This window comes from Pantherophis guttatus, chromosome 11, assembly GCF_059756535.1.
Source record: "Pantherophis guttatus breed Tessera chromosome 11, ASM5975653v1, whole genome shotgun sequence".
NCBI lineage: Eukaryota > Metazoa > Chordata > Lepidosauria > Squamata > Colubridae > Pantherophis > Pantherophis guttatus.
In genome coordinates this window covers 23,027,323-23,043,999 of record NC_142073.1, presented here as the reverse complement: position 1 = coordinate 23,043,999, position 16,677 = coordinate 23,027,323, and the positions used below count along the sequence as shown (strand labels likewise).

At 46.5% G+C, this 16,677-nt stretch overlaps 1 protein-coding gene across 2 annotated transcripts in view; it reads left to right on the top strand.

The window, feature by feature from the left end:
- Window positions 1-1,109: 1,109 nt before the first annotated feature.
- LOC117670411 (adhesion G protein-coupled receptor G1-like) overlaps window positions 1,110-16,677 on the top strand; it is a 73,174-nt gene continuing 57,606 nt past the window's right edge. For both annotated transcript variants that reach the window (XM_087877050.1, XM_087877048.1), the window contains exon 1: window positions 1,110-1,471. The gene's annotated coding sequence lies outside the window, so the exon portion shown is untranslated. The remainder of the gene's footprint in view (window positions 1,472-16,677) is intronic.

The following is a 16,677-nucleotide window of genomic DNA, read 5'->3' as shown; positions in this document are numbered from 1 at the left end:
CCCTTCCAGCTCTATACTATGCTAATCAAGGAGAGAAGCAACCTGGAATTGAGGAGAAATTTCCTAACACTGAGGACAATTAAACAGTGGAACAGCTTTGCCTTCAGAAGTTGTGGGTGCTTCATCATTGGGGATTTTTAAGAAGAGACCAGACAGTCCTTATCTGAAATGGGATAGGATCTCCTGCTTGAGCAGGGGGTTGGACTAGAAGACCTCCAAGGTCCCTTCCAGCTCTATACTATTTATAGTATACGCTATATACCAGGGGTGAAATCCAGCAGGTTCTGACAGGTTCTGGAGTACCGGTAGCGGAAATTTAGAGTAGTTCGGAGAACCGGCAAATAACATCTCTGGCTGACTCCAGAGTGGGGTGGGAATGGAGATTTTGCAGTATCCTTCCCCTGCCATGCCCACCCAGCCACGCCCACCCAGCCACACCACACCCACCAAACCACACCCAAAGAACCGGTAGTAAAAAAAAATTGAATTTCACCACTGCTATATACACTGCTCAAAAAAATTAAGGGAACACAAGCAGAAGACATCCGAGATCTGAATGAATGAAATAGCCTTATTAAATACTTTGTTCGCTACATACAGTAGTTTTGTGTTCCCTTTAGTTGTTTGAGCAGTGTATAAACTACTGTATGTAAAGAACAAAGTATTTAATAAGGCTATTTCATTCATTCAGATCTCGGATGTCTTCTGCTTGTGTTCCCTTTAGTTTTTTGAGCAGTATACTATAGTATTCTATTCTAATCAAGGAGAGAAGCCACCTGGAATTGAGGAGAAAGTTCCTAACGGTGAGGACAATTAACCAGTGGAACAGTTTGCCACCAGAAATCATGGGCACTCCATCACTGGAGGTTTTTAAGAAGAGACTAGACAGCCACTTATCAGAAATTGTATAGGTTTTCTTGTTTGAGCAGGGGATTGGACTAGAAGACCTCCAAGGTCCCTCCCAACTCTATACTAGTCTATTCTAATCAAGGAGAGAACCAACCTAGAACTAAGGAGAAACTTCCTAACAGCGAGGACAATTAACCAGTGGAACAGCTGGCCACTAAAAAATTGGAAATTGGAGATCTAGACTCCTCTTAAAAACTTCCAGTGATGGAGCACCCAGGATTTCTGGAGGCCAGCTGTTGCACTGGATTGTTAATTGTCCTGTTAGGAAGTTTCTCCTTTAGTTCCAGGGGGCTTCTCTCCTTGAGGAGAACAGAGTAGGGTAGAGCTGGCAGGGGGCTGGACTAGAAGACCTCCAAGGTCCCTTCCAGCTCTTATTCTAACTGATTGGGTGGGGGAGTGAAGCCGCCGCCCGCCTCTGACTCCGCCTCCGCCGCCGCCTCGCCTTGCCCAGCCGGACGGGCGAGGAGCGAGAAGCGCCGCCGCCCCTGCAGACCGAGCCGAGCCAAGCCGAGCGCCAGGCGGAGCGGATCCTCTTTGCGCGCGGGGCGCTTCTCCAGCCAAGGTAAGGACCCCCGCCCCGTCCCGCCCGCAAGGGGTCTTCAGAGCCGGGGACGGTGCTGAACCCGGGCGGGAAGGTTGGAAAGGACCGATAGGCTTCGTTCCTGGCGCCGCTCGCAGAGGCAGAAGCGATTTGCAAGCCCGGGGGAATCGCTACTCCCGCCGCCGCCCCCTTCTAGCCTCCCTCCGGGAGCGCTGGACTACAAAACCCCTCGGGCGCCCCCAGCCTGGACTACAAAACCCCTCAGGCGTCCCCAACCTGGACTACAAAACCCCTCGGGCGTCCCCAGGCTGGACTACAAAGCCCCTTGGGCGCCCCCAGGCTGGACTACAAAACCTCTCGGGCGCCCCCAGGCTGGACTACAAAACCCCTCGGGCGTTCCCAATCTGTACTACAAAACCCCTCGGGCGTCTCCAACCTGGACTACAAAACCCCTCGGGCGCCCCCAGGCTGGACTACAAAACCCCTCAGGCGTCCCTTGCCTGGACTACAAAACCCCTCGGGCGTCCCCAACCTGGACTACAAAACCCCTCGGGCGCCGCGGGGAGCGCTCTTGCAAGCACCTGCCGGAGACAGGCTGGTGCCTCGGATTCTTGGCTGGTTTTTTTGCCTGGTTTTTTGCTGCGGAGCTTCGCTGGTTCTCTCGGGCTGCCAGTTCAACCGGTGCAGCGGGGAGCGGCTACGAGGCAGATCGGAGCACCCCCTTTTTTCCCCATGCTGGGCTGCTTGGAAAGGGGGGGGGGAGCCACCAAACCAAATCAATTGATCTGTCTGAAGGGGGGATGCTGGTAGAGGCCCCCTTTCTCTCGGGTTTCTGCTGTTGTGGCTGTTGAGTAACGCTGCCCATTTGTGTGTGTGTGTGTTGGGGGGGGGAGATCGCTTCTGGGGTCTTGCAACAATAGGGTTACCACACCCACCTTCCTTCACCGGTTCCCTCCGCCCGGATTTGAAAAATGCATAAGAGCTGGCCAGGACTAGAATTCCCACTTGACTCATAAAGGAAGGTTCCTGCAGCTGAGGTCGGAGTGGAGCGGGCTGGGGGTGGGGGGGTCTTCAGGCGACTCGGCTGCTTCGGAAGAAGGCAGTGAAGACCCTGAGATACCTGTGGTATCTCGGTGTTTCTCACCTGGTTTTCTCCAGATGTGCTGGGAGTACGGTTCCCAGAGTTCCATACGGCTTGGAGATTCTGGGAGATCCTTGCAAGCACACCTGGCTTCTGCCCTTGGTGCACCTGGAGAAAATGAGCAGGGGGCTGCACTAGAAGACCTCCAAGGTCCCTTCCATCTTATTCTGTTCTATTCTGTTCTGTTCTACTCTACTCTGTTCTATTCTACTCTTATCTACTCTACTCTACTCTGTTCTACTTTACTCTACTCTACTCTGTTCTACTCTATATTCTGTTCTACTCTACTCTACTCTACTCTACTCTACTCTACTCTACTCTACTCTACTCTACTCTACTCTACTCTACTCTACTCTTGTTGTTGTTGTTAGTTGCAAAGTTGTGTCCAACCCATTGGGACCCCATGGACAATGTTCCTCCAGGCCTTTCTGTCTTCTACCATCCTCTGGAGTTCATTTAAGCTCATGCCAACGGCTTCAGTGACTCCATCCAGCCACCTCCTTCTCTGCCGTCCCCTTCTTCTTTTGTCCTCCATCGTTCCCAGCATTCGGCTCTTCTCCAGGGAGTCCTTCCTTCTCATTAGGTGGCCAAAGTATCTGAGTTCCATCTTCAGGATCTGGCCTTCTAAAGAGCAGTCAGGGTTGATCTCCTCTAGGACTGACCGGTTTGATCGCCTTGAAGTCCAAGGGACTCGCAGGACTCTTCTCCAGCATCAGAGTTCAAAGGCCACAATTCTTTGGCGCTCAGCCTTTCTTATGCTCCAACTTTCCTACTCTACTCTACTCTACTCTACTCTACTCTACTCTACTCTACTCTACTCTACTCTACTCTACTCTACTCTACTCTACTCCACTCCACTCCACTCCACTCCACTCCACTCCACTCCACTCCACTCCACTCCACTCCACTCTATTCTACATTCTGTTCTACTCTACTCTACTCTACTCTACTCTACTCTACTCTACTCTACTCTACTCTACTCTACTCTACAAACCAGTTGATTCAATTCTCTCTCACCCAGAACATTAAATGCAAGCTGTGTGTGCATCAGCCTGGACTCAACAGTATGGCTTTGTGAGACCTGGTCATCTTAAATGAATTTGATTAAATTTCTAAAAATGCAGATTTATCTCCCCAATTTGGAGACATATATTTGTTTTAGACTGGCAGTCTCTCTTAAGTCACTATCTGTATTCTTTTATGCAGCTAGATTTGGGGCACTTATAACATGGATTTGGGACTTTTCATGGCCACACACATATGCATCATGTTACAGAAGAAAATGTTAAAATCCAGATGAGATGTGGAGATATCTGACCTTGACTGACAATTAGTAACCTACCGTCAATTTCAGGAAGTAATAATAATTTAGATAGATAAAGGGAGGAGAATGTAGGACTTCCTCCATCTTCCACTGCAGTTCTCCATTTATTATCTTAGTGAAGTTTCATAACTGAAAATTGAACATAAAATTACAGGGTTGGAAGGGTCCTTGGAGGTCTTCTAGTCAGACCCACTGCTTAAGCAGGAGACCTTATACCTTTCTGGACAAATGGCTGTGCAATCTCTTAAAGACCTCCAGTGATGGAGCATCCACAACTTCTGGAGGCAAGCCATCCCACTGATTAATTCTTCTCACTGTCAGAAAGTTTCTCCTTTAGTTCGAGGTTGGATCTCTCATGAATGATGAACTTCCACCCACTGTTTCTTGTCCTGGTCCTGTACTTACTGGGGAAAATCGTTTGGGGTAAAAATATGTTTTTGCAGCTTCTCCTGTCCTTTTTATTTTGGGACTAATCGCAGCCAAATTGAATTCTCCCACTCTCAGATCAAGTCGTTTATGTAAAAACTATTTTATGGAACTCCCAAAGGTGCTTTTTCAGGAGGCCACTGGATTTTCTTGTTTTTTTTCTTTTGAAGACGTTTCGCTTCTCATTCAAGAAGCTTCTTCAGCTCTGGCTGGGAATGGAAGGATTTGTATTCCTTGCAGACAGCTGGTCATTTGAAGAATGACCTGTCAGAGCTGAAGAAGCTTCTTGGATGAGAAGCGAAACGTCTTCAAAAGAAAAAAAAACAGAAAGTCCAGGTGTCTCCTGAAAAAGCGCCTTTGGGACAATCATGTCCTGGATGGCTGAGAATCTCTACAGACTATTTTATGGAAGCGTGGGTAGCATTGAGATCACGCTGCGTGTGAAATATAAGCCATAGTTACAACAAACTTTGCACAGGTTTTCCAGCTAACACACACCTTGTGTGCAAACCTCTGAGTCACCCAGAATCATCGTGAGTCAGGTAACATACAAATTTAATAAATTATTACCTTTAAATTATGATTCAATCTTTGCCTTAAGAAAGTTCAAAACATTCTTAAAGATCTCTCTTATTCTGGGGCACCCCCCCTTTTTTTTGAACTATTACCATCTGGCAGACGGTACAGGATAATAAAAACAAGGACAAATAGGCTGAAAAACAGCTTCTATCCCAGAGCAGTAACTATATTGAATTCTATTGTATAGTGTAATATTAATGCAATATCAGGGGTTTTCAATTCAGTTGTATAGAATGTGAAGGATGTGGGTTTGTGTTTTATTTTTATAGTTATAATGTACACTGAAGATGGCATTTGATTTCGTTATATGAGGTGCAATGACAATAAAGTAAACTAACTTTAAGTTGCCAAAGTGATGTCAGCCCAACAAGCCAGGGCTATTAGCAGGTATAAGGGAAAGTGAAGTAGGTGAGGGACCACTGAGGATGTGAGTGTGTTCAGTGGTTACAGATGTGTAAGGCTTGTGCAAGGGAATAGAGAATTGCAGAACAAGTTGCATAGAACTCACAACGAAGCAGCTCTAGAACCCCAATTGCAATTTTAGGAAGGACAGACTCAAAAGTCACTTTGGGTAGGTTTGCAGCTCTGAAAATGTTTGGTCCAAATTTGGGGTGCTTGCAGTTTGGGGTGTCAAGTTGGAAGAGGCCGGTCTAGCAAGGGAGAAACTGGTCTGGGACACGAGAGGTCAAATTAAGAGATTTGGGGGCTCTCTGGATAGGTGATCACCTCTCTTGGGTTCACCGCAAAGATCCTTAATCTGGATTTCTCATTTATCAATATATATCAGATCAAGTCTCTTTATTATGGTCTTTGACCAGCCTTTATAACAAAAGTAAAAAAATTGAGGAGACCATGGGTTCCAGTCCCATCTTAGGCACGAAAGCCAACTGGGTAACCTGGGGACAGTCACTCTCTCTTTGCCCAACCCACCTCACAGGATTGTTGTGGGAAAAACAGGAGGAAGAAGTTGTATTGGATATGTTTGCACCTTGAGTTATTTGTAAAAACCAATAAAAGCAGGATACAAATAACTAAGAGCTAAAAAGGGAAATAATTTAGCAGATCAATTTGTTATTGGGGAATGGAAAAAAAAATAACAGCAACAAACTTAATTAAAAGTTTTGTGCAGCGGTATATTTATATTCTGCGTTCAGTGAATAGAATAGAAAGAATAGAATAGAATAGAATAGAATAGAATAGAATAGAATAGAATAGAATAGAATAGAAAATATGGAATGGAATGGAATGGAATGGAATGGAATGGAATAGAAAATATGGAATGGAATAGGATAGGATAGGATAGGATAGGATAGGATAGGATAGGATAGGATAGGATAGGATAGGATAGAAGAATAGAATAGAATAGAAAATATGGAACAGAATAGAATAGAATAGAAAATATGGAATGGAATAGAATAGAATAGAATAGAATAGAAAATATGGAATGGAATAGAATGGAATAGAATAGAATAGAATAGAATGGAATAGAATAGAATAGAAAATATGGAATAGAATAGAATAGAATAGAATAGAATAGAAAATGAATGGAATGGAATGGAATGGAATGGAATGGAATGGAATGGAATGGAATGGAATAGAATAGAATAGAAAATATGGAATGGAATGGAATGGAATAGAATAGAATAGAATAGAATAGAATGGAATGGAATGGAATGGAATGGAATAGAATAGAATAGAATAGAATAGAATAGAATAGAATAGAATAGAATAGAATAGAATAGAATAGAATAGAATGCTTTATTGGCCAAGTGTGATTGGACACACAAGGAATTTGTCTTGGTGCATACGTTCTCAGTGTACATAAAAAGAAAAGATACATTCGTCAAGAATCATAAGGTACAACACTTAATGATAGTTATAGGGAAACAGTCAATATAAATTGTAAGGATACCAGCAACAAGGTTGTAGTCATACAGTCATAAGTGGGAGGAGATGGGTGATAGGAATGATGAGAAGAGTAATAGTAACTAGTTTGACAGTGTTGAGGGAATTATTTGTTTAGCAGAGTGATGGCGTTTGGGAAAAAAGTGTTGCTCCAAAGTGATCTTCAAGTGGCCACTCCAAAACTCCACTTGTGCTTCTGAGCAAAGTTGCTTTCCAAGAACTCTGCTCATCAACATGACAGGAACCAAGGAAGGTGAGCAAACAGCTGGATTGCACCGCGAGAAAGAAAGAGACAACCGAGAAGCTGCTTTGCACATCCTTCATTCTGGAGAGGAAGGGGTTAAGCCGCCCTCCATCTGTGTGCTTGCTTGGCTTGAGTTCGGCCCCTTTTTCATTCAAAACACACACACACACACAAACACACAGAGGGGGGGGGAGAGAGCATAAAAGGAGTGTGTGATCTCTATTGGTTGAGCCAGTTGGCAGAGTGGAAAAATTCTGCTTTATTTCCCCCCCCCACTTTCTACCAGATCTAATTCATTTTGAGATGAGAAGCAATTTGCCCGAGCAACGTTTTTTTCGAAGGTGAAGGTGGGTTTTCCAGGACAGGTGGTCCTCGACTTATAACCACAATTGAGCCCAACATTTCTGCGGCTAAGCGAGACACTTGTGAATCGCCGTTGTTAAGCTGGTCACACAGTTGGGAAGTGAATCTGGCCAGAGGTGGGTGTCACATACTGTAACAACAGGCTCGCCCAGAACAGAAACTGTGAGCACGCGTGGGAAAAAACGGCAATTGGTGGTGCCTTGGTGGCGCAGCAGACTAAAGTACTGTTAAGTAGCACCAGCTGCCTGCAATTACTGCGAGTTCAAATCTCACCAGGCTCAAGGTTGACTCAGCCTTCCATCCTTTCAAAGGTAGGTAAAATGAGGACCCGGATTGTGGGGGCAATAAGCTGACTTTGTATAAAATAGAACACCGCTCGGGGGGGGGGGGGGAAGCCCTACTAAGCAGGTATATACAAAAGTAGGAAGGCTATTGCTTAACGCATTGTAAGCCGCCCTGAGTCTCTGGAGAAGGGCGGCATATAAATCGAACCAATAAATAAATAAATATAGGATGGGATAGCACCTCCCAGCTGCTAGTCGGAACTACCGGTTCGCCTGATCAGAAAGTCGCAAAAGCTGATTGCGTGACCCTGAGACGCTGCAACCATCATAAATACGAATCAGGTGCCAAGCATCTAAATTTTGATCACCTGACTGCAACGGTCATAAATGTAAAAAAAAAAAAAAAATCCGGTCATAAGTCACTTTTTTCAGTGCCATTATCATTTCGAACGGTCACTAAACAAACTGCTGTAAGTCGAGGACTATCTATACTTCCCAGAGAGTTGAATTAGGAATAAGGCAGGGGTGAAATCCAGCAGGTTCTGACAGGTTCTGGAGAACCGGTAGTGGAAATTTTGAGCAGTTCGGAGAACCGGCAAATGCTAGCTCTGGCTGGCCCCAGAGTGGGGTGGGAATGGGGATTTTGCAATATCCTTCCCCCAGGAGTGGGGAGGGAATGGGGATCTTGCAGTATCCTTCCCCTGGAGTGGGGAGGGAATGGGGATTTTGCAGTATTCTTCCCCTGGAGTGGGGAGGGAATGGGGATTTTGCACTATTCTTCCCCTGGAGTGGGGAGGGAATGGAGACTTTGCAGTATCCTTCCCCTGGAGTGGGGAGGGAATGGAGATTTTGCAGTATCCTTCCCCTGTAGTGGGGAGGAATTGGGGATTTTGCACTATTCTTCCCCTGGAGTGGGGAGGGAATGGGGGTTTTGCAGTATCCTTCCCCTGGAGTGGGGAGGGAATGGAGATTTTGCAGTATCTTTCCCCTGGAGTGGGGAGGGATTGGGGATTTTGCAGTATTCTTCCCCTGGAATGGGAAGGGAATGGGGATTTTGCAGTATCTTTCCCCTGGAGTGGGGTGGGAATGGGGATTTTGCACTATTCTTCCCCTGGAGTGGGGAGGGAATGGGGATTTTGCAGTATCCTTCCCCTGCCATGCTCACCAAGCCACACCACGCCCACCAAGCTCACAGAACCGGTAGTAAAAGAAATTGGATTTCACCACTGGAATAAGGTACACCAGCCCTTCTCTCTACAGCCTTCTTGGGTTCTGTTCAGGGGGGCAGGAGGGCAGTTCTCGGGGTGCGGGGCGGGGGAGAAGCTTTTACAGTCATCCTGTTTCTGTGATGGGGACGGGCAGTTCTGTTGTCCTGGTGAAACTGCAGGGAATTTCTTGGCTGCCCCCCCCCCTTGGAGAAAATCAGAGGAATTGTCCAGATAATTCTCTGGAAATTCCTCTGGGGTGGGGGCAGAGAAACCACCGGAGGCCAATTCAAGTCAATTTAATTAAGGGAAGGATATTGGCAAAAGATGCTGAAATACAGAATATAGGAAGATGTTTGCAAGATCAGATTAAAAGCCAGTCTCGTCTCAGGGCCTCTGGGAAGCTTCCTTCTTGTGCAGCTGTCCATCAATGGGTTATGTACGTGCGTGAGTGGGTGGGTGTGTTTGTGTGTCTGTGTGAGAAATGTGAAGGTGGCGTCCACGTTTGACTAAAGCCCTGGAAAGCTGGTGCCAAAAGTCTGAACTTCTGAACCTTCTGAATTTTCTACAACCGAGAGTTGGCCTATCCTGCAACGGTTGGTAAGCTTCGCGGGAAACCCCAAGAAATTAGACTGCATCAGAAAAGAAAGTCCAACTTCCATATTAATTAATCTGAATTAATTAGGTTGGTGGAAGGTTTTATCAAGGATGGGCAAACAGGAATGGCCAGTGTTGGAGTAGCCAAAGTTTGAGAAGACAATCTTCAATGGAAGGAGTAATCACTGATGGAGCCATGCCACGTACAAAGTGTTGAAATTTAAGGTGTAGCAGACTCCTTTATGGTCTGCTGAAAGTTTTCATTCCCACCCCCCCACCCCCTTTTAAACTCTGCTAAGTTTAACGGAAGGACTTGGGCTACTATTTCTGTGTGTTTCTGCTGGGAGCCACAGATTTTCAGCCTTTGTGGTCAGAAGGTTCTACAGAAGAAAGGGGCACTGCCCAAGCAAGATCATGAAACATTCAGAAGTTGTGTGTGTTTCATCTTTCAGGCATATCTGCCCTAAACTGCAGTCTTAGATTAGAATGTGGGAGTTCTTGAGGGACATCTCTACTCCAGCTCTTGAGGGACCCTCTCTACTCCAGCTCTTGAGGGATCTCTGTACTCTAGTTCTTGAGGGACACCTCTACTCCAGGTCTTGAGAGACCTCTCTACTCTAGCTCTTGAGTGACATCTCTGCTCTTGAGGGACCCTCTCTACTCCACCTCTTGAGGGATCTTTCTACTCTAGTTCTTGAGGGACACCTCTACTCCAACTCTTGAGGGACCTTCTCTACTCTAGCTCTTGAGGGATCTAGCTCTTGTGGGACATCTCTACTCCAACTCTTGAGGGACCCTCTCTATTCCAACTCTTGAGGGACCCTCTCTACTCCAGCTCTTGAACGACCTATCTACTCCACCTCTTGAGGAACCTCTCTCACTGATGTGCCTTAGCTTAGCCTGGTTTTTCACCAGAAAGGTGATCAGGAAGACAATTTTTTAAAAAAAATTTGATTTATATGCCGCCCTTCTCCGGAGACTCAGGGTGGCTTATAATGCGTTAAGCAATAGCCTTCATAACAATACACTAATCTTCTCCACAGGAACTCTCATGTTTTCTCATTCACTGCCATCCCCAGCCCATAGTGTGTCTTGCCAACTGGAGATCCTTGCCTGGTTTGAACAGCTGATTCTAGTCAGGGAAGCGCCAGCTGCTTTGCCTGGTCGAAACCAAGACATGAGATCATCCCTGCTCCTGCACAACATCCTAAAAAAAGCTCTTGAGATACTGGTTTAGCAAGTAAACTTTGCTTTAGGGAGAGGCACCCTAAAGGGAGAGGTTTTTTCTCAAAAAAACCATGAATCAGGCTTTCCTGATGAACACGTTTCTCTAAAAGGCAAAAACACAAGCGTTCAATGAAATGTGTTTGTTGGAAAAGGTGCTACCAGCTTCCTGATTTTTCAACAACCATCGACTAAAAAGGATTTCCTTCCAAGATGGCTCCTTCTTTTAGGCTACTTAGCAGAGAGCACAGGCTCTTTACCTGATGCCTTGTCAAGGAAACCAACCAATGAACCAGAAGGGACCTTGGAGATCTTCTAGTCCAACCCCCTATACGATTTCAGAAGTGGCTGTCCAGTCTCTTCTTGAAAGCCTCCAGTAATGGAGCACCCACAACTTCTGAAGGCAAGCTCTTCCATTGGTTGATCGTCTTCACTGTTAGGAAGTTCCTCCTTAATTCCATGTTGCTTCTCTCCTTGATTAGTTTCTGTCCATTGTTTCTTGTCCTGCCTTCTGGTGTTTTGTAGAATAAATTGACCCCCCCCTTCTTCTATGTGGCAGCCCCTCAAATACTGGAATGCTGCTATCCTTCCTAAAAGAAGGACCTCCCTGGTCCTTCTTTTCTCTAGACTGGCCCTCCCCAAATAAAGATGATCTGATTTTAGTTTAAAGAGAAGTCTTCTTGCTCTTTTTTCTCAGATGCCAGGGTCGTCTCCTTATTTGGGCTCAGAGTTCAGTTTTGTGCTTTTCCTCTGCACTTTCAACTTCCTGGTGGAGTTTTTTACCGCCCCTCTTCTGGAGGTCAATGTATTTTGCTTCTGCTTTTGTTAGCCTCTGAAACTGGCTGGCCAGAATCGTGAGCTGGCATGGCTGGTGATCCAAACTCAAGGACTTTCTCAAGTTCAGAAATGCTTTTGAAGTATGCCACCAAGCAGGTTGCTTGCTAGGCTATCTCCCTCCCTTGAATGGATGGTGGGCATTCGGGTCTTTTCCCGTGTAAGATTGAGAGTATCTTGGTGACGTTTCGACGAGGTCCCACTCGTCATCTTCAGGCTGGTGTCTTCGGCTTCGTGCTTGTGTGAGGAAAGTGTGATCGGAGCTTTCCTTGCACAAGCACGAAGCCGAAGACACCAGCCTGAAGATGACGAGTGGGACCTCATCGAAATGTCACCAAGATACTCTCAATCTTACACAGGAAAAGACCTGAATACACCAAAACTTGCATACCTCTACCCATGAAAACCTACGAAAACATTATATATATATGTTTTTCTTTCTTTTTCGTAGGTTTTATGTGTATTTCTCTTTAGCCAGGTTCTACCTACGTAAACCAAGATATTATGCAGCTCTAGTTCAGTGAAATCACAATTTCATATATATATATATATGAATATATATATTTGTTTTCTCAGGTTTTCGCGGGTGTTTGTATGTAGGTCTTTGGTTATTCGGGTCTTCTCCCACGTAAAATTGGAAGTGTCTTGGCGACGTTTCAACGAAGTCTCATTCGTCATCTTCAGGCTGGTGTTCTATATATATTGATTAGCCCATAGGCCAGGGGTGTCAAACTCGATTTCATTGAGGGCTGCATCAGGGTTGTGTTTGACCTTGGGGGGCCATGGTGGGCGTGGCCACCTCAACATCACTCGTGTTGGGGCACCTGTGGTGGTGCGAGCGCTCTGCCAGTGAAAATGGATTCCGTTTCCGGCTGCAATGGCCTCCTGCAACCCTCTGCCAATAAAAATGGAGCTTGGCAGGACCGTGCGTGGCCCTCGTGACCTCCGTTTCTGGCTGCGATGGCCTCCTGCAACCCTCTGCCAGCGAAAACAGAGCCTTGGAGGGCTGCATGTGGCCCTCTCAAGCTCCGTTTTCACTGGCAGAGGCACTGTGGGCTGGTCCTTCGCTGTTTCCAGGGTGGCCCCGTCGGCCAGATCTAAACACCCCTCCCCGGGCCGGATTCGACCCCTGAGCCTTGAGTTTGACACCCCTGCTATTGGTTATATCAACGTTACAGGTTCAAACCTGAGGTGGGTTTTAGCAAGTTCTAACCAGTTCTGGAGAACCGGTTGCAGAAATTTTGAGTAGTTCGGAGAACTGGTAAATACCGCCACTGACTGGCCCCGCCCCCATCTATTCTCTGCCTCCAGAGTCCCAGCTGATCGGGAAGAAATGAGGATTTTACAGTAACCTTCCCCTGGAGTGGGGTGGTAATGGAGATTTTACAGTATCCTTCCCCTGCCACGCTCACCAAGCCACGCCCACCAAGCCATGCCACGCCCACAAAACTGGTAGTAATTTTTTTTTTTAATCCCACCACTGGTTCAAACACATAGTACCAATAAAATTCCAAACGAACAACTTAAAATGAGAGTCTGGTAAAATACAACCGTGGTAGGATAAAATACAATAATTTAACATATAAAGATGTAAAATAGAATAAAATGGCATAAAATTATATTTCTGTATCACCCCTGCCATCTACCCCAATCAGGCCCACCACATATGCCGATGATCTCAGTCGGACCATTTTAATCAGAAATTGTGCTGTATTAAATGTCTGTTTTCAGATTCTGGCCACCCATGAGGTAAGTTGTTTTAATATGGGCCTCTCACTGGGCACCGGGCCATATGTTTAATATGTGGCTCAAGGTGCTTATTTACTATTCAGGAGTTTTGGACCACGTGAGGGGGGTTTTTCCTCACAGAATCCCCCTCCCCCCCTCCCCCGTTTGAGTTTTAGGGTAAATCGAAAAGAAGGAAAATTAATTTGCCAGAGATGCGCTCGAAGATGGAGGCTTAATAGTGAAGAGACTGGGGGGGAAGAAGGGTGGGGGCAGGGAAGAGAGAATGCCAAGTAATAATAATAAAAGAAAGGAAAGGTGAAAGGAATTCCTGGCTGGCTGGTGGATGGGATCGGCATATGGGTTGGCCTTGGTAACTGAAAGTGCCGCTTTGTCTGGAGAGGGAGGTAGGCAGAGGGGAGATTAGTCAGCCCCAAACAAAGAATTAATTCACAGCCGTCTGCGGAGGATTCCTGGGAAGGAAGTCACAAAGGTTGCTTCAATTGAAAAGACATTGCAGCCCCCGGAGAGTTGCATCTCTGTCTCTCAACAGCAATAGCGCTTAGGCTTACAGTCTGCTTCACAGTTCTTTTACAGCCCTCTCTAAGCGGTTTACAGAGTCAGCCTCTGGCCCCCAACAATCTGGCTCCTCATTTTACCCACCTCGGAAGGATGGAAGGATGAGTCAGTCGAACCTGAGATTCGAACTATTGGCAGTTGGTAGAGTTAGCCTGCAATACTGTATTCTAATCATTGTGCAGAGGAAGAAGGGAAGGGAAGAGAGGAGGGAAGGGAGGAGGAGGGAGGGAGGGAGGGAGGGAGGAAGGAAGGAAGGAAGGAAGGAAGGGAAGGAGGGAGGGAGGGCAATAGCAATAGCACTTAGGATTATATACAGCTTCACAGTGCTGGCTTACAGAGTCAGCCTATTGTCCCCCCAACAATCTGGCTCCTCATTTTACCCACCTCGGAAGGATGGAAGGCTGAGTTAACCTTGAGCCTGGTGAGATTCGAACTATTGGCAGTGGGTAGAGTTAGCCTGCAATACTGTATTCTAATCATTGTGCAGAGGAAGAAGGGAAGGGAAGGGAAGGGAGGAGGGAGGGAGGGAGGGAGGGAGGGAGGAAGGAAGGAAGGAAGGAAGGAAGGAAGGAAGGAAGGAAGGAAGGAAGGAAGGAAGGAAGGGCAATAGCAATAGCACTTAAGACTTATATACAGCTTCACAGTGCTGACTTACAGAGTCAGCCTATTGCCCCCTCCAACAATCTGGGTCCTCATTTTACCAACCTTGGAAGGATGGAAAGCTGAGCCAACCTTGAGCGAGTCAGGATCAAACTGCTGGCAGTGGGCAGAATTAGCCTGCAATACTACATTCTGACCTCTGTGCATCATGGATGGATGGATGGAGGGAGGGAGGGAGGGAGGGAGGGAGGGAGGGAGGGAGGAAGGAAGGAAGGAAGGAAGGAAGGAAGGAAGGACAGTAGCAATACCCCTTAGATTTACAGACCGCTTCCCAGTGCTTTCCAGGTCTCTCTAAACCGTTTACAGAGTCAGCCTCTTGTCCCCAACAATCTGGGTCCTCAAATGAGGGAGTTTCTCCCTGGGGGTGGTTGTAAGTTGAGGACAGATGCCATCTCACCCCACTCAGCCCCCTTGCGGTTTGTTCTCCACCCGTCCATCGTTTGGGTTATTGTTTTTGATGTGTTTATTCTCATGGTCTTCCTTTGTCATCGTCTACTTTATTGTTCTCTTATTTTCAAGAATAGACTGCACAGCCACTTAGAACATAGGGCCATAGACCCATAGGACTGGAAGGGAACCTCAGAGGTCTTCTAGTCCAACCCCCTGCTCAAGGCAGGAGACCTTAGTCAAACTATTGTCCGGTCTGTATTTGAAAAACTCCAGGGATAGAAGTCCCAAAGGTGCTTTTCTTTTCAAGAGGCAACTGGACTTTCAGGTTTTTCTTTGAAACTATTTCGCTTCTCATCCAAGAAGCTTCTTCAGCGAAGCTTCTTGGATGAGAAGCGAAACGTTTTTTTTAAAAAAAACAAAAACTAGAAAGTCCAATTGCCTCTTGGAAAAGCACTTTTGGGACAACTCTGACCTGGCTGACTGAGAATCTCCATAGACATCCAGGGGTAGAACATCCACGACTCTGGGAGGCGAGGTATTTATCCCATCGATTAAATGTTCTCAGTGTCAGAAAAATTCTACTTACGTCTAGATTGGATCTCTCTTTAAGAAGCTTCCGCCCATTACTTCTTGTCCTGCTCTCTGGTGCTCTTGAGAATAAGTCCCCTCTTCTGTCTGACAGCCCCTCAAGTATCAGAAGATAGCTGTCATGTCATACACACCCCTCCCAGTTCTCTTCATTAGACTAGACCAGGGGTCTCCAATCTTGGCCACTTGAAGACTTGTGGACTTCAACTCCCAGAGTTCCTCAGCCAGCTTTGCACGGCTGTCTTTAGAAGATCACATGACAGCTGTGGCCAGGGGAGCTGTCTATCAGGTTCGCCTGATTTACCAGTTGCATCCCTTTCTGGACCGGGACACCTGATGCACAGTCACTCACGCCCTCGTCCCGTCCCGTCTGGACTACTGTAATGCTCTCAACATGGGGCTCCCCTTGAAGAGCACCCGGAAGCTCCAACTGGTCCAGAATGCGGCCACATGGGTAATTATGGGTGCGACACGGCACACCCATGTAACACCTCTCCTGCGCGAGCTGCACTGGCTCCCGGTGGTCTTCTGGGTGCGATTCAAGGTGTTGGTTACCACCTTTAAAGCGCTCCATGGCTTAGGACCGGGGTATATATGAGATCGCCTTCTGCCATCAACAACCTTCCACCAGCCAATACGCTCCCATGGAGAGGGGTTCCTCAGGGTGCCGTCGGCCAAACAATGCCGACTGGCGACATCCAGGGGGAGAGCCTTCTCTGTGGGGGCACCAGCCCTCTGGAATGAACTGCTCCTGGAGGTTCGTATGATCCCCGACCTTCATACCTTTCGCCGTGCCCTTAAGACCCTTTCGTTCCAACAGGCCGGGCTGGCTTAATATGAATTTTAAATTGGGTTGCTTGTCTATCTTTAATTTTGTGGGCCAAATTTTATATATTCGTTTTAAATTGTTTTTATATTTTGTGAGTTTATGTGTGTTTTAACATGGCTGTACACCGCCCTGAGTCCCTCGGGAGAAGGGCGGTATAGAAGTTTAATAAACTAAACTAAACTAAACTAAACTAAACTAAACTAAACTAAACTAAACTAAACTAAACTAAACTAAACTAAACTAAACTAAACTAAACTAAACTAAACTGCCAAGGTTGGAGACTCTTGGTCCAGACATACCGAGCTCCCTCAACAGTTCATCATACAGTGT